This window comes from Onychomys torridus, chromosome X (assembly GCF_903995425.1).
Source record: "Onychomys torridus chromosome X, mOncTor1.1, whole genome shotgun sequence".
In the NCBI taxonomy this organism is placed as follows: Eukaryota; Metazoa; Chordata; class Mammalia; order Rodentia; family Cricetidae; genus Onychomys; species Onychomys torridus.
The window spans coordinates 96,174,447-96,199,818 of NC_050466.1; positions in this window are offsets into that span (position 1 = coordinate 96,174,447).

The following is a 25,372-nucleotide window of genomic DNA, read 5'->3' on the forward strand; positions in this document are numbered from 1 at the left end:
TGAAATTCATATTTATCTGTTCACCCTTTTGTGATCATTTGACTTGCTCTCCTTTTTACCAGTGCTACTTCAGTTACTCACTGTGGAATGTGTCTGACTACATATGCAAGACTTCTATGAGGTGTATACTGGAATATTGAGACATCTGGTAAAAATAACTATATTAAGGAAAGCATATTGTTTGAATCTTAGATAATCTTTTAATAAAAAAAGACCCAGAGCCAGATATCAGGATGAAAGCTGAAAGATCATAGAAGCAGAACAGCCAGCCACTAGTTCTTACCTCTATGAAATCCTCAGCCTAAAAAGAGTGAGTTCCTGTTTCATCACATCTTCTATACCTTTCTCTACCCTGCCATATTACTTCCTGGGATTAAAGATATGTGTGCTTCCCAAGCAAAGGCATGAGATCTCAAGTGCTAGGATTGAAGGTGTATGCCACCACTGCCTGCTTCTGTGTCTAACCTAATGTGGCTGGCTCTGTCCTCTGGTCCTCAGGCAAGTTGCTTAGGGTACACAATATACTACCACAAAAGTAAAACAAATACTATATAATACAGTAAAACGTTTTCTTGAATGAAACCTAATATTCAGGAAATAGTTAACTTCACATTAATTTTAAGAAAATTCTGGCTTTCATTTCAAAATGTTATCTCAGAAGTTAGATATATCTGCTTATTTCAAGAACACTAAATGAAATATTTTTCTACTATATGTTCATTACTGAATAATATACACATAAGAAACAGATTCTGATAATGAAAGATTATCTCTAGGAAACAATATATTAGACAAAGGTTTGTAATGTGTAAGCCTGTCAGGTTAGTTGTCTGTTTCATTCAAATAGCCCTTATATAAAGAGTTTGCCATATATTTTCATCCTCTCTGAATCACACAATTTTAAAGGCCATGTTGGTGGGTTATCATAGGTTTAATGAAAGTTAATATTTCCATGTATAACCATTATGTTCTATAATAGGTATTTGAGTAAGACATTAAAGTTAAGTACCATTACCATAGCATTAAAATAAAAGAGACTTTCAATTAAAAGATAACTTGAGGTATCTTTGTGGATTTCTGCGGACCTTTCTAGCACTTTGCTTCTTCCTATTCCCATGGGGTCTTCATTTATAATGGTATTTCTTTCCTTGTTCTCCCTCTCTGTTATTGATCCAGCTGGGATCTCCCACTCCCCTAAGCTCTCTTTCCCCCGACCCTTGCCCTTCATTAAATCCCCTCATGTCCAGTTTGTTCATGTATGTCTCATCCATTTCTCTGTCATTGGGAAAACTCTGTGTCTTTCTTAGGGTCCTCTTTACTAGGTAGCCTCCCTGGAGTTGTGAGTAGCAGTCTAGTCATCTTTGTTTTACCTCTAGTATCTACCTATGAGTGAGTACATACCATGTTTGCCTTTCTGAGTCTGGGTTACCTCACTCAGCATGATTTTTTTCTAGATCCATCCATTTGCCTGCAAACCTCATGTCATTGTTTTTCTCTGCTGAGTAGTACTCCATTATGTATATGTACCACATTTTATTTATCCATTCTTCAGTTGAAGGGCATCTAGGTATTTCCAATTCTGGCTATTACAAACAATGCTGCTGTGAACATAACTGAGCATGTGCCCTTGTGGTATGATTGACCATTCCTTGGGTATATGCCCAAGAGTGGTATAGCTGGGTCTTGGGGGAGATTGATTCTCAATTTTCTAAGAAAGCACCATATTGATTTCCAAAGTGGATGTACAAGTTTGCATTTCCACCAACAGTGTAGAAGTGTTCCCCTTGCTCCATATCATCTCCAGCATAAGCTGTCTTCAGTGTTTTTGATCTTAGCCATTCTGACGGGTGTAAGGTGGTATCTCAGAGTTGTTTTGATGTGCATCTCCCTGATGATTAGGGATGTTGAGCAATCCCTTAAATGTCTTTCAGCCATTTGAGCTTCCTCTGTTGAGAATTCTGTTTAGCTCTATAGCCCATTTCTTAATTGGACTAGACTACTGGCAATGGTCAAGAGAAAGCCCGAACTGACCTACTCTGATGATCAGATGCCTGAACACCCTAACTGTCATGATAGAACTTTCATTCAGTGACTGATGGAATCAGATGTAGAGAGCCATGGTCAAGCCCCAGGTAGAGCTCCGGGAGTCCAATCAGCAAGAGAGAGGAGGGATTATATGAGCAAGAGATATTGAGACCATGATTGGAAAAAGCACAGGGACAAATAGCTAGCCAAACTAGTGGAAACACATGAACTATGAACCAGTAGCTGAGGAGCCCCCATGAAACTGGATCAGGCCCTCTGGATAAGTGAGACAGTAGATTAGCTTGAACTATTTAGGATGCCCCTAGTCAGTAGGACCAGGACCTTTCCTTAGTGCATGAGCTGGCTTTTTGGAACCTAGGGCTTATGCTGGGACACTTTGCTCAGCCTAGGTGAAAGAAGGAGGAGACTGGACCTGCCTCAACTGAATCTACCAGGCTGAGCTGAATCCTCAGGAGAGTCCTTGCCTTGGAGGAGGTGGGAATGGATTGGGGGGAAGGCGGGGGCGGGGGTGAGAGGAGGGAGGACAGGGAAATCTGTGGCTGATATGTAAAATTAATTATAAAATTAAAAAAGGATAACATGAATATATGGATTTATGAAACATATAGAAGTATGAGAAGCCAAGCTATTCTTTGAATATTTTTATCTGTTTTTTATAGAAGTGATTTTGAGATAATCACTTTTGCAGTACAGTGTCTCAAATTCTATACTTAATCAACAAAGGTTTGAAGTTTTATTTCGCAGGTGATTGTGTATTATATTGCCTGAAAACAAGCAAAAATGTGAATTTATATGGTAACTAAATTCAACAGTGCATTTTAAAGGCAAGTCCTTACTTAAAACTTAGTAAGAATTAGGCAATGATTCATATTATATGAAAAACACTAACTCTAGGTCCTAGGGATAGCTCAGTGGTATAATGTTTGTCTAACCTAGAATTCATAAACCTCTGGATTTCTGCCCCAGCACCAGATGGAGGGAGAGGGAATGAGGAGAGGGAGAGAATGAAGAGAAGAAAGAGAGAGGGGGAGAAAGAGAGGAATGGGGGAAGGAGGCAGGGGGACAATAATAGCCATGTGTTTTTATCACATTTTCAGAATTCTCAGTGAAAATAAGTTAAATTATCCAGTACTTCAAGTCTATCTTACTGAAGTTTCAATAACTGGAGGTAAGATATAAAGTTAGGCAAGACATAAATTTATAAATTGCAGGTTATTTAACTTGTACATGAACATATGTCATGCTGATATGAATTAAGTCTTTAATTTTTAAATTATAGCCTTCAGATAAAGATGTACTTATGAACAGTATAGAAAAGATCATCTTAAGAAAAGTCTGAACGGTTGCTTTAATAAATGAGTGTTCAACTTTGGGGACTAGGAGCAACAATTATAAGCATGTATTTTAGAGAAAAAACAGTAAAATTGGTCCAAGTTTGGTTTCTGTTGCCATGATAAAGCACTAACCAAAATCTCCTTGGATAGAAAAGGGTTTATTTTCTCTTACATTTTCCAGTTCACAGTCCATCACTGAAGGAAGTCTGCCCAGGAACCAAAGCAGAGACCACGGAGGAATGCATCTTAGTGGTTTGCTTCCAATAGCTTGCTAAGCTTGCTTTCTTATGCTACCCAGAACCACCTTCCAAGGGGTCACACTGCCCACAATAGCCTGGGTCCTTCCACATCAATCATTAAGAAAAATGTTCCCACAGACTTGCCCATAGATCAGCCTGATGGAGGCAATTCCTCAACAGAGGTTCCCTCTTTCCAGATGCACCTAGTTTCTTTCAAGTTGACAAAAACTAATGAACACACTATTTTTTTCTCCTTTCTGATGAGTCTATTTTTTCATGATGATGATAATTATTATTACTATTATCATCTACCTTATATATGCTCAACACAGCTTTTATATATTTTAAAAGCCAACTAGACAAGTGGTAACTCAACTGAATGTACTTCTCATACTTTAGATCTAAGTTAAGGTTTGTTGGAATTTATCAAAAGCAATACAATTAGCTTGAAATTTTAGTCAATGTTATTAAAAGGAGATTTAAGCCAAGTACATGGTACATTAAGGTCAAATACTCCACAGTCCTTAATTTTTTGCAGTTTATTTTATATAAAAATCACTTTATTTTAATGAATGCACAAACAAAAACAACATGCAACTAGATTAAGGTAACCCCTCAAACATTTGCCTGGACCCAAACTATATATCAATGAATTTCAATATATTTCTATGTTCTATGTATAGAATTGCTGTAGCTATGAAACTTTACTTAGGGATTTTGCATGTTCAGTATCACTTCATTATTATGTACATATCCAACACAAAAAGAAGAAAAGAACCATGACATATTTGAAACTAGAAAAACAATTAGCTTTGCGTTCTTTTACTATTCATGTGTCTTTTTGCTATTATTCAGTCCTTCCTCACCATTTAATATTAATTACTGTTTCTTGGTCCCCTTTCTAAATGGTGTACTATAACCACACTTATAGCTGTTTACATATGTATCCATTATGGGCTAGGATCTGTGTATGAGAGAGAAAGTGTTCTTTCTTTTCTGAGATTGGGTCACCTCAGCATTAGAATTATACATTCTAAATCTATTTTTCTACATATTTTCTATTATATGTTGAGATCTTTAAAAACTTCTGACAATGTGCTGTCTAAAAATTTGAAATCAAACATTCAGAATGGTTCAATAAAGGTGGCAGCTGCTAAAAAGCAACATTAGTTATTGCATACATTATATTTATACTTTTATGTGTGACCTTTCACTTACTTAGCTTATATACATCTATAGGACCAAGTCATTTTGTTTCTCATGTAGCTTTAGAACAGTCAAACCAACATAATTCATTACCAATAGTCAAAAGCTACTAGGTTTTAATATTCATGAGGTGTTAACATTTTAATTAGAGCTATCATAAATTGGAGCTTTCTCTTTTATTCAGAGCTCTATCTTCATGTCCCATTTCATTTCCATAACTGCAAAAAGGTGTGCAAATGCTCAATAACTTTAAAAATTTAGTTTATTTTCAATGGCTAATAAGGCCCTTTGAATCATTTTACTGAAGGGGATGCATCCAGTTGAGTATTACCAGTGTGAGATAGAAAGCAAATTATTTTTAAATAAAAATTATATTTTATTTTGCATGTGGATGTGTGTGCATGACCATGCATGTGCAAATCGTACTTTTGAATGTCAAAGAATAACTTGCAGGCATTAATTATCTGTCTTCCTAGTGATAGAATTTAGGTAATCAAACTTGGCAGCAAGTTCCTTTACCTATAGAATCACCTCATTCTCCCAGATAGCAGATTCTTAATAGATCTTTAAGATATACTTTTGATAATTGTCAGTGACTAGGCATAAACCTTCCAATAAAATTAACACCATAAAATATTCTCATGAATTTCAGTTGTCTTTTTTAATCATGATAAAAATTTATAAATTTATGCTAGAAAAATTGTAATTTCATGACACTAATATGATTAAGAATGAGAAAATAGCTGTGTGGTAGTAGCACATGCCTTTAATCCTAGCACTCAGGAGGTAGAGCCAGGTGGATCTCTATGAGTTTGAGACCAGCCTCGGCTACAGAGCGAGATCCAGGACAGCACCAAAGCTACACTAAGAAACCCTGTCTTGAAAAAACAAAAAAATGAGAAAATAATTTGTCACTTGAGTAATGAACCTATAATTTCCCAGTTATTAAATTTCTACTAGAGTACTTTTCTGATCAGTTTGCTTATTAAGGGCAACACACTCAGACATAAAAAACCCTTTATGGCCAGGCAGTGAGAGGCAGGCGGATATCTGTGAGGCCAGCCTGGTCTACAAAGCGAGTTCCAGGAAAGGCACAAAACTACACAGAGAAATCCTGTCTCAAAACACCAAACCAAAACAAACTCAAACAAACAAACAAACAAAAAACCCTTTATGTTGTGAATAGCCAGATAGTTCTCACTGTATCATGTTGGTGTTACAGGAAACAAGTTCTGTTTTATTATTATTTTAACCATATGAAGCATTTTTACCTATAGGAAAACTGGAAAGACTTTAAAAAAAATCATGTTATTTCTAAATGGAATAGGGAAAACTATTTTGAAGTTTACAGTCATAAGAAAAGTAGATTACATCCATCAGGGAATACACAGATTTTTCTTACACTCAGTAGTTTACCTTGCTGTTTGGGTCTTACTCACAGGTTCAGTTTCATTTGGGTAAACTTCCTTTGTATAAAGTTTTTGGTATATATTCTTAATAATATCAAGAGACTCAAGGGATACCTGTTCTGAATCAAATTACTCAGGATATATTTAAGATTCCTCTTGATTTTCAGAGTATTTTTATATCTTGAGTCATTCATCTTAGTGGTTATTAGTAATGGTTCTTGTAAAACATGTTAACTGTTAAAGAATTATGGCATAAACAAAATTCATTTTTGATTTAACCTAAATTAGAACTAGAAAATAGTTTTTCGTAAGTTATGGTAGTTTTTTCTTAAGGTCCTGGAATGAAGAAGTTCCTGGGATGTTTCAGGTTGTTCTTAGTTATATGTAATATGGGAGAACAATGATGTGTTGCATTTAATTACTTAGTTTCAGAGATCCTATAAAACAGTAGCTCTGCTTCTCTGCATATTTGTGGTAAAGGCATAGAAAGACCAAAAACTGCCTTGTTTGGGACAAGCTAGGTGTCAGCAATTAGAGATAAAGAAGGAGATTCTAGGTATAGAAACGTGTAACTTGTGATTCATATTTTATATAGCAGAAGTAAATATGACTCAATACTATATTGGACTTAACACAGAATAATATATTCAAGGTTTTGACTTCTCAATTTGACATATATTTGGAGTATCTACTTGCTATTCGAGAACCAGAAATTATATTTATATTTTATATGTATTTTACAGAGATGTTTCAAAGGAATGGACTAACTTTTCTGTGACTTACTATGTATGTTATACCTTGAAATCCTCTATCTCATTTCAAAGAAAAAAAATATTAAAAGTTACTTCCTAAAATGAGAGAATTAATGTATATAAAGATGACATAATTTGAAAGATAGAAGGAAGTACTATCTGCTTTCCATTTCTTACAAGGAAGTGTAGCATAAAGAGCTAAGGACTTTGCCATGAACTTCAAAATAGGCTTTCCCATCATGAAAAGACAGGGACAAAATCTTCTCTAGGAGATAAAGTATCAATATATAATAATATCAGCAAACAAAGATTGAAATATCATTTTAGAATATGTGTGTATGAGTCTGGCACCTTAGACCACTCAGCCATCCTGACACTTTAGAATGTGTGTGTGTGTGTGTGTGTGTGTGTGTGTGTGTGTGTGTGTGTGTGTGTGTGTAGTGTGGGGGAATGGAACCTAGGGCTTTACACTTATTAGTCAAGTGCTCTACTACTAAGTCATGCACCTGACACTTCTGAATTTTTTTTTTTTTGAGACAGGGTCTCACTGTGTAGCCCTGGATGGCCTGGAACTCCCAGAAACCCCCCCATCTGAATTTTATATCCTGATTCTGCCACCTATGACTTTGGGAAAATACGTTGTCTGAACTATAAAATGACAGAAATACCCTTTCCTTAGAGACATCATAAGGACCAAATGAGATGATTTATTTAATGCATTTAGCAGACTACAAGAAAACAAATAATTTCAATAACTAGAGTGATTATATTACTTTTAAGAGCAGCAAAAGCAGTAGTAGAATAAATATAATAGTAGTATATTGTGGCTATACTTTCTTGTGCCATAGCATGTAAACTTTTGCTTAGTTTTTGTTACCCTGATTGGTTTAAATCTCACTTGGGATATTTAATAGATTTTTATTACATGCCAAGAAAAGTTGAAATTATTGTGTCACTGAACAGATTGCTGCAGTGGTGACTGTGAGTAACATATGTGTGTATATTTCTTATGGAACTCATTATGCAAATTCATCAGAAATCCTTAATTTGCCAAGAAGTCCAATAATTAAATAAATGTTATTACTGAGAAAATAATGAATTGCTTCATTTCCCTAGTACCTTGACTCTAATATAGATCTTAATATCATTTATTGTATGAAGTACAATTAGGATTTTATTATTTTATGGAAGTATACTTGAAATTGGAGTGCATTCTGCAAAAAAGTTTAAAAAAATACGGTTTTTGCTATAATTTCTTGTAAGGATTTCAGGGTTATTCTTTGTTAGTGGACATGAAAGCTAAGTGCTTTCTTTTAATCTTGGCTTTATTTTCTTAGTTTTTGACATGGACTGTCTTTCTGAAGCCTACACTGGCCTCATATTCCTGTGATCCTCCTACCTCAGCTGCCCAAATTCTGAGGTTACAGGTATGAGATACCACATCTAGTTGTAAGCAGCTTTGAGAGGAGAAGGTATATTTTCCTTACACTTCCATGTCATAGTCTGTCACTTTGGAAAGTCAGGCAGGAATTGGAGAAGAGCGAGAAAAGAACTGTGCTTTCTGGCGTGCAATTTTGCTTTCTTGTACACTCTAGGACTTTCATCCCAGTGGTGACATCATCCACAGTGATCTGGGCCCTCCAAAGTGAGTCATTCATCAAGAAAATGCCCCACAGTCTTGCTTCCAGGTGATCTGATAGAGGCATTTTCTCAATTGGGGTTCCCCTTCCCAAACATGTTTAGGTTTGGGTCAAGTTGACCAAAATCCACTAGCTGAGTCATCGTTATCTCTTATTGTGGCTTTTGTTTAGTCAATGGCAATCAAGGCTAAGAAGGCAGTGAAGAACACAATAAAATAGGATTACTCTTAACTAAAAAAATCAAATTACTTTTTTCTTCATATTTTGTGACATTTATAGTTGCCCATGACTATTTCAAAGTAGCAAGAAATTATAACAATTGTTTACTAGAGAAATCAAATGATGTAAAAATTCCAAACTGAAATAAAATAATCCACCTTCTGCTAAAATGACAGTGAGAGAACAAGACCTTTTCCTTGTCTGTAGTCTATGCATGCTTTCCCTACCACTTTTGGTTTCCTTCTTAACATGTGGTTGCCTGCTACCATTTATCCGACCTCCATGCTGACTTAGCTCAAAGGACATGATGTTTCCCCTTCTCTTCTCCACTCTCCTCCTCCAGAAAGAAGCTGTGACTTACACATTGTCTGCTCTGGTGTTCTTCTTTTAAACTCTAATAATATTGTCCTCATGCTTGGGGAAAAAAAAGAAATATTCAGAAGTACTGGCAAGCCTTTACTCAAATTTACAAAGAAAAGGATGAGAATCAAAACAGAAGACCATTAAAAGTTCAAGACCATAGACTAAAAGAAAAGTAAACTTGAAAAAAATATAATAAGACCTCCATTTAGAAGGAATAAAATGAATGCCATAGTTCTTACAGAAAAAAAACCCAAAATTTGTAAGAATATGTATGCATTTATTCTTCAGAAACTGTTGTAAAGAAAAAACAGGCCGTCGAGATGCCTCAGCAGGAAAATGTGTTTGCCACGAAGCCTGATGACCTGATTTCTCAAGTTGTTTTCAACCTTGACATCAAAACTGTGGCACTTGAATGCGCGCGTGCACACACACACACACACACACACACACACACACACACACACACATTTATAAATGAACTTTTAAAAAGAAAATTCCAGGAAAGCCTATATTCCAAATAGCGGAAATTGAAAAAAAAAGTATGAAATGTGAAACAATTTTTTGGCATTTACTATAATGCAAGCATAGAATACTTCATAATAAACAATAATGAGAAATAACACGATGTGAGGACATAAAATTAGTACAATAAATATAAGAATTATGTAATTTATTTTAGATCATGACAGGCAAAGATATAAACTGCTGCTGATGGCTTATCAGTTTAAAAAGTCAAATGGATCACACTCAGTTTTGTGAGTGTATAATAAATATAGCCATAAGATAACTTAGAAGGTAAGATCACATTTGGTTTCTTCAGTTGAACAAATCCCATTTCAAATGACACATTATTATGGTACTGTCATATATTAATTTTAACAAAAGTAGTTAAAAATTCATACCTTAAGGAAATCACAGCTATATGCTATAATTTAATTCATTGTTTAGGTAAGTTTTATAGTTGTACATGTATGTGGTAATAAATCTTGTATGTGAACAAAATAGAATTCTATGGTCTGTACCTATTCATTTTTAGTCATTACTCGATTTTAATCTCCTTTAGATATTTGGTTTGATTGTTTGATGTAGAACAATTTCAATTTAAATCCATTTCTTCTTGATGTTTCTAAAAATGGGTAGAGCATATGGAAGGTTAAAAAGGTACACTACTTTCAATATTTTCTGACCTCAGCCAACTTAAAGTTATGACAATATGTGTATCTATAGCTTATTTGAGTGACTATATTCATTGTTTTGACTATAACCTAACATAACTAGAAAATTGCTCTCAAACTGTTTCCATAGTTTAAAAAAATAATTATCTCTGGAACTATTATTCTTCATTCTCCATAGAATTGGTGTAACCCATTCACATATTTAGGAACTCATGGATATTTTGTCCACTATATTAGTGCTGGGCAGTAGCCCAGTATATAGCATCATGCTTAGCACATTGAAGGCACTCAAACATTTGGTGAATGCTGCAATTTATGGCAGTCTGAAATCTGACTCATCCCATCCACAAACACTGTATTGCTGGGACTAACGTGGTCTTTGTTTTCATTTCTCATGCTATGCGACAAAGCTTCACACTTCAAATTTCTTCTTTAAAACTTTGACTTCATAGCCTTCTTAAACAAACAACTTCACACTCTTTCTGTGTGTCTGATTGTACTTTTTCTGTGCACTCCAGACTCCTATTCCTTGTCTACCCTCCAAGTGTAGATCTGATGAAGATTGTCTTATGTTGAGTTTGGTAGGTCACCTTGCACGCCCTGCTGTGTGTGTGTATGTGTGACCCCCCCCTCATTTCTCTCTCTTGAGCTTCACACTTTAGTGTGTAACTCTACTCCATCCCACCAAACACTTCAACATCTCAAAAATTAAGCATATCAATTTCCTTTCCTAAAGAATTCTTTCTTGTTTTGTGGTGCAGTCTTTTCAGGAGACAGTAGATTCCATTCCGTTACTACTTTTTCGATGTTATTTCACAGTTAGCCAGCTACTGGGTTCTGTCGATTTGATACAATTTCTTAGAACTATTGCTTTCTGTTCCTCCCCTATTTCAGTTTATCCTCTCACTGATTCATTTAATCATATAGTCATAGGTTTTTTTTTTTCAAAAATATTTTATCTGTTTCCTTATCTGCTTCCAACTCATCTACAGGCCACATGCCAGAAAGAGCTGTCGGAAACAGAAGACTGGCTGTAACATTCATCAGTGTTTGAACTTGTTGTGGTTCCTCATCACATAAGATTGAAAAAGTATGATTTACCTTCTTCCTGTCTCATCTTCCCATGTTTATATATAATATATTACAGCACCAAGCTAGAAGTTTGCCTCAAATTTCATATAGTGCTGTTTATTATCTCTGTCTCTTAGCTTTGGACTTTTACTCAGTTTTCAATCCCAAAATTTTTAAACTCCAAGACTTCTTGTTCTTCATTTACAATTTGAATCTGATGACAATGATAGAAACAGTTTCTTACCCACTTTTAAAAATAATTTCTTTGTTTAAATCTATCATTCCTTGTACTGGCATATTATAATGTTTCTTCTTGTTGTTGTTTTGGTTTTTTGAGACAGGGTTTCTCTGTGTAGCTTTGCGCCTTTCCTGGATCTCACTCTGTAGCCCAGGCTGTCCTCGAACTCACAGAGATCCGCCTGGCTCTGCCTCCCAAGTGCTGGGATTAAAGGAGTGCTCCACCACCACCCATCATAATGTTTCTTATGTTATGTTAGGTTTCCTACTATACTGAACTATTTGAAAGAGAGAAATATTTTCATCTTTTATCATCTAGGGGTGAAACTGTCATGCATGGATCGATCAGGTACTTCAGAATTATTTATTTTGCAAAAAATTTAACTCTGCGTTTATCTTTACTAAATTCATGCACAATGAAATGATTACCAAGCTGTAAGCATTTACTTCCTTTTCCACTAAGGAATTAAGAACTGTGAACCTTTGTTACAGATCAATATGCTTTTGTCACAAAAATTTACTCTTAAGTAAAATGACATATGCAAAAATATATTTGGAAAATGCATTACCTAGAGCTTTTATTAAATTAACATTATTGCTAAATTACAACTAACCTGCTGACAGTGATCATGATTTTTGTCATTTAAGAGTCAGTGAATCATTTTGTTATTCATGAGAATATCTCATACTCAAAAAGTTGATGACTGCACCTTGTATGAGCCATGGAAATTTACCTGTTTCATGAACCCTTTTTGTTTTAAACTATCAAATATATATTTCATGATTAAGAAACTATAACTTCAACACAGTATTCACAGATATTTTATATATTTGGTACCTGTATATTTTCAGGCAGTTTAATTCAGATATCTTTCTACTTGCCTTTCCTAATCCCGTTCTGTGTTCATTCCTAAACAAGAAATTCCCTTGGGAAAAAGTATTTCTATAATGTTAATCAAACTCATACTATTTTTTATTGAAAATTGTATGGTTATTCAAACATGGCATTTCCAAACAAAAGTCAGAAATATAAAAATATATATAATTTGTACTATGTAGAATTATAAAAATTTATTCTGGTTAATTTTGTATTTCTTCTTATTTCAAGTGAAATTGAATATCTGATTGTATTGAATAAAACAATAATCATCAGGTGCCATATGGTGTTCACATGTTATTTTGTAGAAAGAGATTTTTTCTTATGTCTTATGTCTCTAATGATAAATTGAATAACGTAATATGTTCACACTAGTGGAGTAGATGGATAATTTAAAGGCTGGTTCTTTTGAAGGCGTATATGTTAAATCTTTGAGATACTTTAATATTATACCACTTGTAAATGATTCAAGTTTATGATCTAATTGTTTATTTCTTCTGATTTTAATTTTCCTCCCTTGAAAGAATTTAGACACCAAGTTCTACATTTTTTGTAATGGTAATATCCATTTATAAAGTCAATGAATCACCAAAGCATTTTTTATATCTCTAAAATATTGCTAACTCTTCTCTAAACAAATTTATTTTCTAAGACTAGATAGAGTCAGAGTGTCACTTATTTGGGCATTTTCTCTTCTCAGTTATTCCTGTCAAGTCTAGTTTTTGGCCAGACATTTGTTTCAAATGGCATGGAATACATATTAGGTACACATGTTTTTCAACATGTGTTTGGAAACTAGCTAATTATTATGTTAGTTTTGATGTTCTCTTCTTGCTGTCTTGTGAATAAATCCTTTCTGGAATTTCAGCTTTTCCCTTCTGTCATTATATTATTATGTAGGTTTTTCCCCTTGTTGTTGTTTTCTTTTTCTGAATAGCCAATATATGTACATTCAAAGTATATAATTTAATATTACTATTTCACCTGCTCAGAAAAATACATTTAAACAATTTTTCTTCAAAAATCTGTAATGCATATTAAGATTAAACACATAGGAGGGAATTATTGATTACTTTGAATCATCTCTAACTTTGCATATTTATTCTCTTGAGCAACAGTGGGTGATCATAGATTATGATAAATAATTACAATAGAAAATTAGAGATATGTCAAGAGTATAATGTACAACTCAGTCAGGAACAGGGTACTATGGGTAATGATAAAAATCTAGGGCTTGGGGATTTAGCTCAGTGGTAGAGTGCTTGCCTAGCAAGCACAAGGCCCTGGGTTCAATCCTCAGCTCAAAAAAATTATATCTGGACTTCCAGGCTTATTTGCATAATTTTACAAAATATTCCAAGGATCACAAATATGTTTAAAGGAAATAGCTTAGATCTCCAAAGACACAGAATGAATGTTCATCACAAGTATAAAATTGTCAATTATGTAGTTTGTTTCACATTTGATGTAGTTAGTTTGCTTGAATTTCTCTGCAATTATATTATCTTAATCTATAAATACCATTAAATATTTTCTGCATCAAGTTTGTCTTTCTTCATGGAATTATATCCAAACTCACACCAAATAAATTTTGAATGTATCACAATGCTTTTAGTCAAAGTTTACTACTGCATAATCACCCTAGCTATTTGATTTTAAGTCATTTTGCCAGTTGGAACCTTATTTTGTGAAACGAAGTTGAAATGTTGCATATTGTTTTAGCACTTTATTGCTTGTTTCATTTCTGTTGTTTTTAAATTGGATTTATAATATTGTCAGGTGTAAGTTTTTGCCTCGTTTTCAGTTCATATATTTCACTTTAACAAATGTAGAGAAAACAGTTAAATTTAATTTAGGTTCACAGGAGAAGTAACTAAAAAAACTGAGTAGATAAACATTTTATAATATACCACATAGTAATTCAACTTGTTTTGCCAGCATTTGGTTGCTTAAGGAAGATCTAGACTATATTGATTCCCACTATAAAGAGCATTTGGCTTCAATTCACAGACATTTTTTAATATATGTTTTATTTTCAGTTTGATTGCATGTGTGATAGATAGTGTGTTTTATGAAGAAAAGGAATGGTCAGTTTTTCTCAAAAATCATTGGTCCTAAGAAGTGATGATCCTAGAAATGAATAGTGGTTCTCACCATTGACTAAACTATGCAATCACCTGGGAACTTCTAGAACAAGCCAATTTCACAATATTTTTTGTCATTCACACTTCAGTATCATTTAGGAGGATGTTTTATTGTTAACTTTACGTGGATCCTGAGGAATTACACCAAAGTTTGACTTCTGATATACTTGGACATGACTACACATCCCACGCACATGTGACTCCGTACCCACACACTACAGATAATATGCACATGCTCATGCACACATGCAGACACACACACACACACACACACACACACACACACACACACACACACACTTCTGTCACAGTGCTGTTACCAGCATCATCATCAACATCATCATTTTGATATGTTACCCTTTACAACCTGAGAAAATTTTAAGGACAAGAATGCTTCCTTAAGTTATGCTTAAATCATAGCTATATAGATTATCATGTATTTGGTTGGTATAGGATTTTATTTTGCATCTCAATCAATATAGCAACTTTTTCACACTGGATAAATTCAGTATTTTTATTAGAAAATGTTTGATTAAATACAAGATAAGTCTTTTTCCTTAATATATAATAAAAGTAGATGTTCATATTTATGTTGTTTGTGTTTGATGTGGCCATATCTTCTGAATTTGATAACTTTGATATAAGCTTTAGAAGTTGTTTTACCTGTGGTTTCTATTGCTGGGAGAAACATAATGACCACAAAGCAACTTGGAGAAGAAACAGTTTGTTTCACCTCAACAGATTACAGTCCATCATTGAGAAAGAGCAGGGCAAGAACTCAAAACAGGAATCTGGAGGCAGGGACTTAAGCAGAAGCCATGGAGGAAGACATTTACTGGCTTGCTCCTCATAGCTTCCTTGACCTCCTTTCTCATAGCATTGAGAACCATCCATCTAGTGGTGGCACCGCCCTCTGTAGGATGGGCCTACCCAGATCAATCATTAATCAAAAAAATGCCGTCTTGCACACAGCTCAGTTTGGTAAGAGCAATTTCTCAATTAGCTTCCACTCTCCCAGATGACACTAGCCTATGTCAATCTGGCATAAAAATTAGCCAGCACAGAAGTGTATAACTATGCAAAACAAAGCAAAATACCCTGGAAAAATCCACACAGGACTGTCAAGATGGCTCACTTAGTAAAGGTGCTTGCTACCAAGGCTAAGGACCTCAGTAGCATCCCCAGGACCTACAAGGTGGAAGGAAAGAAAACCAACTCTTGTAAGTTGTCCTCTGACTTACACTTCATGTGTCTCAATGCACATGATCACATGTGCACACACAGATACACAAATAACAAATGTAATAATCCACATACTAACTCCACCCCTGGCCTCCACATGCATACACATAAACGCATACACCACATACAAAATGTTGAAAATACATGTTTCTCTTCTTAAATGTCTTCCATTTATTTATTATTCAAACTTCATTATTTTCCCAAATATATTAAGCTCCACAGCTGTTAGTCTAAAGTTTATGAGTTCCCACTAGGTTGGTTTGGTTGCCTCTGTATATTTCCCCACCATGACCTTGATGCCCCTTGCTCATAGAATTCCTCTTCCCTCTCTTCAACTGGAATCCTGGAGCTCTGTCCAATGCTTAGCTGTGGATCTTTGCATCTGCATACATCAGTTACTGGATGAAGGCTCTCTCCAGAGTAAATTGGGGACAAGGGGGCAATACAGGGTAGGGAATGGGGGATAAGAATGTATGGGAACAGGATGATTGGGCTGGAACAGGGACGGAGTGGGAGAGCAGTAAAAGAGAGATTTTGATAGAAGGAGACAACATGGGGATAGGGAGAAACCTGGTGCAAGGGAAGTTTTCCAGGAATCCATAAGGATGACCCCAGCTTAGACTATTAGCAGTAATGGAGAGGGTGCCTGAACTGGCCTACCCTGGTAATCAGATTGGTGAATACCCACTATGTTACTTTTAAATATTGAAATCTTATCTTGTTTCAAGCATGTTTCCCTGTATTACCTGTATTTAATGAATGGTAAAATGTCAAACTCCATGCCAAGCATTTATTTAATCAAAGCTGTTAGGAAGGTACTATTAGAATTTTCAGAATGTATTTATAAGGCTCCAATGTAAACGACTATTTGATATAATCTACCCTATATTCTGTTATAGTCAAATTTCTCTTTGTAACATTTAATTTATATATGTAACATTTATTACATTTTATTATTACTATATTATATAATTCACTTGTTTACTACTTACCACATATTACCAGTTTACTATTAACTGTATAATTATTTAAAAAAAGAATAAGACAAGATCCCTGTTAATAAGGGACACTGGAAATATTCCTTTTTATAATCAAAGATGTTTGGATATTATTAAACAAAATAAAAATAACTGGAAATCATACTTTAAGTGTGTACCCTCTACTAGAACATGAAGTCCCTGTGGTAAGTTACTTGCTTTCTTGGATTTTTGAATCTCTGGTGCCTGGCAAAGTGCCTAAGCAATAGCAACTTCATATATATATATATATATATATATATATATATATATATATGTAGTCAATTTGTTGAATACTTTGTGTATATCATTATTTTATTTGTTTAGCATTATTATTGAATAGAAACACCACCTTTACTGTGGTAAAAGGCAATAGAAAAAAATACAAAAAATTGAGAATTTTAAAATATGACCCATGCTAGGGATAAAAAGAAAATGAAAGGTAAGCAATGTGAGTTGAGACATTGGAGAAGGAACATAGTTTTATATCAGGTACCTATTATGGTAGGTCTTACTGAAAAATTAACTTTTAAATTAAGACCTGAGGAAAATGAGAAATGCATGGTCGGACCACATTCTAAAGCAGATCAGTCTCAGTTTTAGCGTGCTAAGCATGTGGAGGGAACACAAAGGTCAGTGTAGTTGGAGTAAATAAGGAAAGAAAAAATGGAAAGACATTAGATAAACAGTAAGAGAGCCAAGTCATGTAGGCCCTTGTAGGTCATAGTCAAGGTTTTTTTAATTTACATTTTATTTGGCTTAGTATAGTGGGGATCTTCTCTAGAGGATTCAGTCTTCCAAATTTGAAAGGATTACTCTAGGTTCTTTACTGATAATATTGCTGAGAGTTAAAGGCAAGTACATGGAAACCAGCTAGAAAACTTGCAGCAATATGTGCAAGATACGATAGCTTAGATTAAAGTGAAATTGATGGGTTGACAAGAAATGACTTGGTATCTGGTTATATATTAATGGCAAAAATAAACAATTTATTTTGATGGTTTATATTTAGGTGTGAAATAAAGTCGGAGTCCATGATGACACGGTTAACTAAGATGTATGAAACCTCCATGGAAATATCCTTGGGCATAGCAATATCTAAGTTGCTTAGGAACTCAGTTTTGAAAACATCAAATTCAAGAAACATATTAAGCTATAAAACTAATTAGCACTCAAACAGTGTATAAGCATAAAATAAAAACCCTAGATTTAAGCTTACTCCAAATATAGGAAAACAGAAGCAATCAAAAGATAAAGAATGGCCAGAAAGGTAAAGGAATGCTGTGCATCCTAGAAAGTAAAAGAAGTGCAGTGTCTGAAAGGAATACTGCTCATATGTGTGAAATGCTGTAAATATGTCAGTAAAGTGAGGATTGAATAATAGTTGTTTTATTTAACAAGGTAGAGGTCATATGAGTACATATTAATAAAGTGGAAATAAAATGGAGATAAACATAGATTGTAAGGAGAAGTTCTATAAGGAAGTAAGAAAAGATGAACTAAATAGGGAAATTAAATCAGGAGAACTATTTAATCTGAAAGAAATAATATTAAATACTGTGTTAATGAAAAGGACCTAGTAGAATCATATGGAGATGAAGGGAGGGATTACTGATACAGTATCTTGTGTAGTTGAGAGAATAGATTGTGATACCCAAGGGCAGGGATTTTCTTTTGCATGAATGTGGATAATTAAGTTTTAATAGTAGAAGAGGAGATGTAAGCCAATATAACCACAGATACAAAGGAATAAGTTCAAGTTACTTATAGAATAGCTCTGTTTTCTCACTAAGGTGGGAATCAAGGTACTCAAGAGTGAGGACTAGAGGAAAGGTATTGAGAGGTCAAGGAAAGTCAGACAGTATAGGCAATCATCTGGGAATATGAGAGTGTGAAGAAACTAAGAAACCTTAATAAGATTATGTGGCTATAATACAATTGCACTTGCAATTAATGCTTATTAAATTTAAAGGGAGACCTCTCAGGAAATTGTTTATTCTTCACAAGACACATAATCTAAAGGAAATTGATTTTTAATTAAAATATTCAGTTTAATTTCTAGAATTTATTCATTTCCTCATGCACTAAAAATTTTGGGCTTTTAAAAAAGATTTACTTATTTTAGTTTATGTGTGTTATGTAGTTTACCTGTATGTATGCGTGTGTACCACTTCCGTGCAGTACCCACAGAGGTCAGAAGACAGCAATGAATCATTTGCAACCTGAGTAAGAGTTGTTAGCCTCCATGTGGTGCTGGGAACCAAATTCATGTCCTGTGCCAGAGGATCAGAGGCATTACTTTAGCTTCTGGAGCATTTTAAAAATTAAACTTGTTTTTATCTTTATCTTATGTTTATGGTTTTTTTCCATATGGATACATGTATGCCTCTGTACCATGTGAATTCCTACTGTCTATGAAGGCCAGAAGAGGATAACTAAAATTACAGACAGTTGTAAAAGCCACCTTACAGGTGCTGGGAATTGCAGTTGGGGCCTCTGGAAGGCCAGCCAGTACTTTTAACAACTGAGCCATCTCTCCAGCTCAAAGATTTTTAAGCATTTCTCACATGCTGGACATGTATTCAGTGTTTTAGAATATAATGGTCAGAAAACATTGAGTCTTTGTTTCTGTGGGGCTTTCTGTCTTGATCATGTGGGGTAATATAGAAAGTGTCACAAGAAAGCAGAAATATACTTGGGAAATTACTAGTTTCAAATCTGTACTTGAATAACTAGCAGTAATTTAATAGAGTGACGTAGTAAGTAAAAAAGGGATGACAAAAAAATCATTATTAGTTTCCACAAGGGATGATTTTTCAAAACCTATCTAAATTTTGAAGAGTGATGCTAGAGTTATTCTTATCAACATGTGAAGGTAATTTTTAAGAATGGAATCGTTATATAAATAAATATCTGGAAACAACTATGAGGATTAATAGTCTTATATGAAATTGAGGAAGATGCTATATGGTTCACTACTCTGGGTTTCCAAGAGGAGGTAATTAAAATCAATTATATACTCCAGCTTATGTGAAAACTATACAAATAATTTCAAAGAAATATTTGTATGCTCTTTAAAATCTTAGAGAATTTATATATAAAATTTACAGAGTAACTATTTTACATCTTACTAAAATAAATAGAAAGCAGCTCTGAAATTTAAATTAAAACATTGTAATATCATTTCCTTTTGATGCTTTTCAGTAACCCTCAATCCCCTTTATTCATTTCAAGTAATTCCCTCCATTAATTATATTCCCTACAGCCCTGTTGCTTTTCAGTAGAATTCCTTTGTATTAGCTTACTTTATACATCTATGTTTGCAACCTAAGAAACCTAAGAGGATTTAAGTTTTAGGGACTTTTTCGGTTATAAGCTTATAATATTTAAAGTTACTTGATTTGTTTATAGATGTAAGCTTTCTAAGACTAAGATTATTTAGTATGCTTGTGTTAATTTATTAAATACATTTTCTAAAAGATGAGAACAAATACACAAAGATTAAATTTACAATATATAAATTAAGCTAAGTATTTTGTGTTGTTTGTTTTTTGTTTTTTGAGACAGGATTTCTCTGTGTAGCTTTGTGCCTTTCCTGGGACTTGCTTTGGAGACCAGGCTGGCCTTGAACTCACAGAGATTCACCTGCCTCTACCTCTCGAGTGCTGGGATTAAAGGTGTGCACCACCACTGCCCATCATTAAGTCAAGCAAGTATTTTGCTACCTTTATTTGTAAAGCTCAAATATTCTTGTTTCATGAAATCCCATTTGTATATCTGGACACCTGTAGCTCAGGGAACATGAAAGAAGAGATGCAAAGAATGTAAGAGCTGGAGGATGGGGAACTGTGGTTTGAAAGGCTGGCCTCTGAACATAATATAGCTATTGTACTTACTAACCCACAACCTGCACAAGACCTGTACAAGATAGGCTTGGTACTGGGAAGATCAGTCAAGGATCCATCTCTAGCTGAGTAGCTATTGACAGCTGATGACCATTAATGAAAGAAAAATCTGTTTTCTTTAAGAACATAGCTCCTGGTGGGTCCACAAAGCTCCAGTGAATGTCCCCACACAGACCAGCATATGGGCATCATTAACTGTACTTAGTGGATTATGAAAAAAGGTATGGATTAGCATGGTGGATATGATCATATTTAATTTTATATTTGTATGAAATTCTCCAGAATAAAGAAAATATTTAAAAAATGTTCACTTTTTAATTATGGTAAAATATAAAATGTTACTCTTAGCTAGATGGAAAATACAGATTATCTTGCATAGTTTTTGTTTCTTAAATTCCGACTAAATTAGCATTAAAATCTCTTTATGCTATTTCCATTAGCCTTCCATATAAATTATGAGGGCAGTTTCCATGATAATAAAATGTATCACATTTGAATAAATCCTAAAGGGCACAGGTAAGATTGTACATTGTATTCATAAATGCCAGTATCAGTATGGGAAAAATCTCTTGAAAATTAAGGGATAGCCGTAGAACTGAAAGACAGTTATCTACCACTTGCCTGCCATACATGCAGCCCTGGATTTTACCTTCAGCATTTTGAAGAAACAAGAATGATATTCTTTTACATCATAATACATCGTAACAGAAGATTCAGGGAAAATAGATAAGTAAAAGTTATATCACTATTCTCCATAAAATGATACTTATTGTATGATGGGCACCCACTAGACTTCAGTTCCTGTAGATACCATACATCTTCACATGTATTTTGAGATTACATCAGTATAGCAAACTTGCTGAAAGGCCATTTGGAATAATGCAAAAGGTATTGTATTTTCTTCCTTTTATTTAAAATTTTCATACAATGTCTTTAGATCATATTCTTTTCTCTTTCCCAACTTCTCTAAGGTCCTCCCCACCCACATAACTTCACATTAATTTGTGCATGCTCTCCCCCTCTCTCTCCTTGTCCCTCTTCCCCTCCCTCTCCCCTCCTGTTCTCCATCTTCCTCTTCCTCTCTGTCTTGTTCTCTTCCCCTCTTCCCCTCTCCCCCTCTTTTTCTCTTCTCTCCTTTTTCCTTTCTCCATTTCTCCCCCCTTCCTTTCTCCCTCCCTCTCTCCTTCCCTCCAGCCATCCCTTCCTCTCCCCCTCTCTCCCTCCCTCCCTTCCTCTCCCCCTCTCACTTTTTCTCAAAATTAAACAAACAAAAAACAAAACAGAAACTTAAAATCAAGACAAAAGACCATAGGACAAATATAAAACAAGATGAAACAACCCTCCTCCCCAAAGCAAACAAACCATTGAATCTGTTTTGTGTTGCCCAGCTCTTCAAGAGCATGGAGCCTCACTTGGAGTTTTGTTGGTATACTGTACAGTGATACTCAATTGGAAAAAAATATTTCATTATTTCCCAGTAGATACCAATTGCAAATGGCTTCTTGGTTAGGGGTGGGACTTTGTGTCCACTTCCCCTTCTCAGTGCTGGGGTTTTATTTGATTTGAACCTGAATAGGTCTTGTTTGTGTTTCCATGGTGTCTATGAGTTCAGATGTGTTTTATTTAGTCTTATTGTGTCTAGAAGATGCTGTTTCCTTGGAGTTATCCATCACCTCTGACTTGTATATTCTTTCTGTCCCATCTTCCATATAGGTCCATTAGCCTTGAGGAGAGTGGTTTGATAAAGACAATCTATTTAGGAATGAATTCTACAAAGTTCCTCTTCCTCAACCCCCCTCTTCCCCCTCTCCCCCATCTTCCTCTTTTCTCCCCTCTCCTCCTTCTCTCTTCCCTCCTCTCTCCCTCTTTCCTCTGTCTCTCCCTCCACAATGCCAAGTTGTGTGTCTCTGTTAATTACTCTCTCCTGTTAGATGAAGCTTCTCTGATGAGAATTGAGAAATGTACTTATCTAGAGTATGGCATTATGTAATTAAGAGTTGTTTTATTGCTATGTTCCTTTAGCAGAATAATAGTAGGTTTATTCCCAGGGCCCATGACATATGCAGTATCAAGTTCTTCCTCATTTTAGTACTGTGAAGTATTGGCTGCTTCACGTGGAATGGTCCTTAAATACAATAGAAAAGTAGTTGGTTATTCCCATAATATTTTTGCCACTACTGCACCAGTATATCTTGCAAGCAGGTCTCTTTTGTTGTCATAGAGTTTGTAGCTTGGTAATATTGATGATTACTTTTCTTCCTCAGTATCATTCAGAGTACCTCCCAGCAACATAAACATTAGTCAGTAGGAAAGAAGCTTCTAGTTTAGCACCAGCTTGATTTCTCCATGTTCAATGACATTCGTAAGTGGTGTATTTTGCAGTAAGGCCTTACCCTCTGGTTATGGAGAGTAACCCATAGCATTGGCAATAACCTGTGATGTTTGGAAGGGTCTATGGTAACCCCTATTTGGCTTATGACACAACAATATATAACCCACTCCTGACACTGGAGGTTTTATTTTGGCATAAGCTATCTAGTTTGGGCATTCTCTCCCTAGTGTTTGGTGACTCCATTTAAATTTCTTTCACATATATGTATATTTTAGGACGCTTTACAGTAGTAGGTATTCACATAACTTTTATAAAGTCTTTAAGTGTTAGTTGTCTCTCCCCATATTCCATCCTTTACTTATAGCATTGTTTTTATAATGTAATAGGCCTAGAATTTTTACCTTACTTCTATCAATTCAAAGTTATATTAACAGGGACAAATTACTTTATTCTTTCCTCAGATACTAATATTTAAAACATGGAAAATTATATTCTGGGTATATAGACCATTGGAATAACATATATTTAGCATGTATGGGGTTCTGTGTTTGAGTCTCTGCATTATGAAATGTGAGGATAATAATAGCCACTTCATGTGATTGTCATAATTAACTATTATAAGGAATATAAGTGGACTGTTTGTGCATAGTATTTAGTGAGAGCTTAAAAAATAATGGTGCCTTTTACTTTTCTCTTCTACTCTATCATATTTAGCGAAAATTTATTTCAATTAGCTATTTGAAGAAACCAATAAATATTTCGTGGACTTAACTATAATTATTTGTAAGTAATAACTATAATTTGTGGCACATTTGAAGGCCATGCGTGTGTCTGTGTGTGTGTGTGTGTGTGTGTGTTACTAGGGACTAAAATTAGGACCCCATGCATGCTTAGTGATTGCACCCCAAAGAACCATATCCCCAGACCTCTTTCAAGTTTAATTTTGATATATGAGCTCACATATTTGTCTGGGCTGGTACGGAACTTGCTTTGTGTTCCAAGAAGGCCTCAAATGCCCTATCTTCCTGCCTTAGCCTCTAGAGCAATAAGGATTATGGACCTGGACTACCAGGAGGGAACATGGAGAAATCAAGCTGGTGCTAAACTAGAAAAATTTGTAAGGCATGCCTCTAAAATTTTTACTTCAAATTTTAATTATGTCTGTGTGGGGGATGATAACATAAGTACAGTGTTTGTAGAGACCACAAGATTGAATCACTTGGTTGCTGGAGTAACAGACAGTTGTGAGCCATCAAATAAGTGTACTAGGTATTGAGTTTTGGGTCCTCTACAAGAGTAGTGTGTGCTCTTAACCACTGAGACATCTCTAGCCCCTTGAAGGCCATTATTTTTTAAGTTTTTTCTTTATTTTATTTTACATACTAACCACAGTTTCCTCTCCTCCTGTTCCCTCCCCTGCCTCTCCTACCCCCCCCCAATCCACTCTTCCTCCCTCTCCATTCGGATGGGGTAAGGTCTCCCTTAGGAATCCACAAAGCATGGCATATCAAGTTGTGGCAGGACCAAGCTCCTTCCCCTTGCATCAAGGCTGAACAAGACATCCCTCCATATGGAATAGGTTCCAAAGAGCCAGCTCATGCATCAAGGACAGGTCCTGATGGGACCTCCTGAAACTGAAAAGCTTCTGTAAGGCAAAGGACACTGTCAATAAGACAAATTGACAGCCTACAGAATGGGAAAAAATCTTTACCAACCCCACATCTGACTAGTGGTCTGATATAAAGAACTCAAGAAACTAGACGACAAAATACCAAATAATCACATTTTAAAAATGGGGTACAATTTAAATAGAGAATTCTCAACAGAAGAATTTCAAATGGCTGAAATAAACTTAAAGAAATGTTCAACATCCTTGGCTATCAAGGAAATGCAAATCAAAATGACTCTGAGATACCATCTTACACCTGTTAGAATGGCCAAGATCAAAAACACTAATGACAGCCTATGTTGGAGAGGATGTAGAATAAGGGGAACACCCCTCCACTGCTGGTGGGAGTGCAAACTTGTATAGCCACTTTGGCAATCAGAAGGCCATTCTTGATGGGCTAATGTCTATGATTTTGCTTAACCTTATCCTCATTTCATTATTAAAACATCTTTTTAAAGATTTATTTATTCATTGTTTTTAATACATCTGCAGTTTC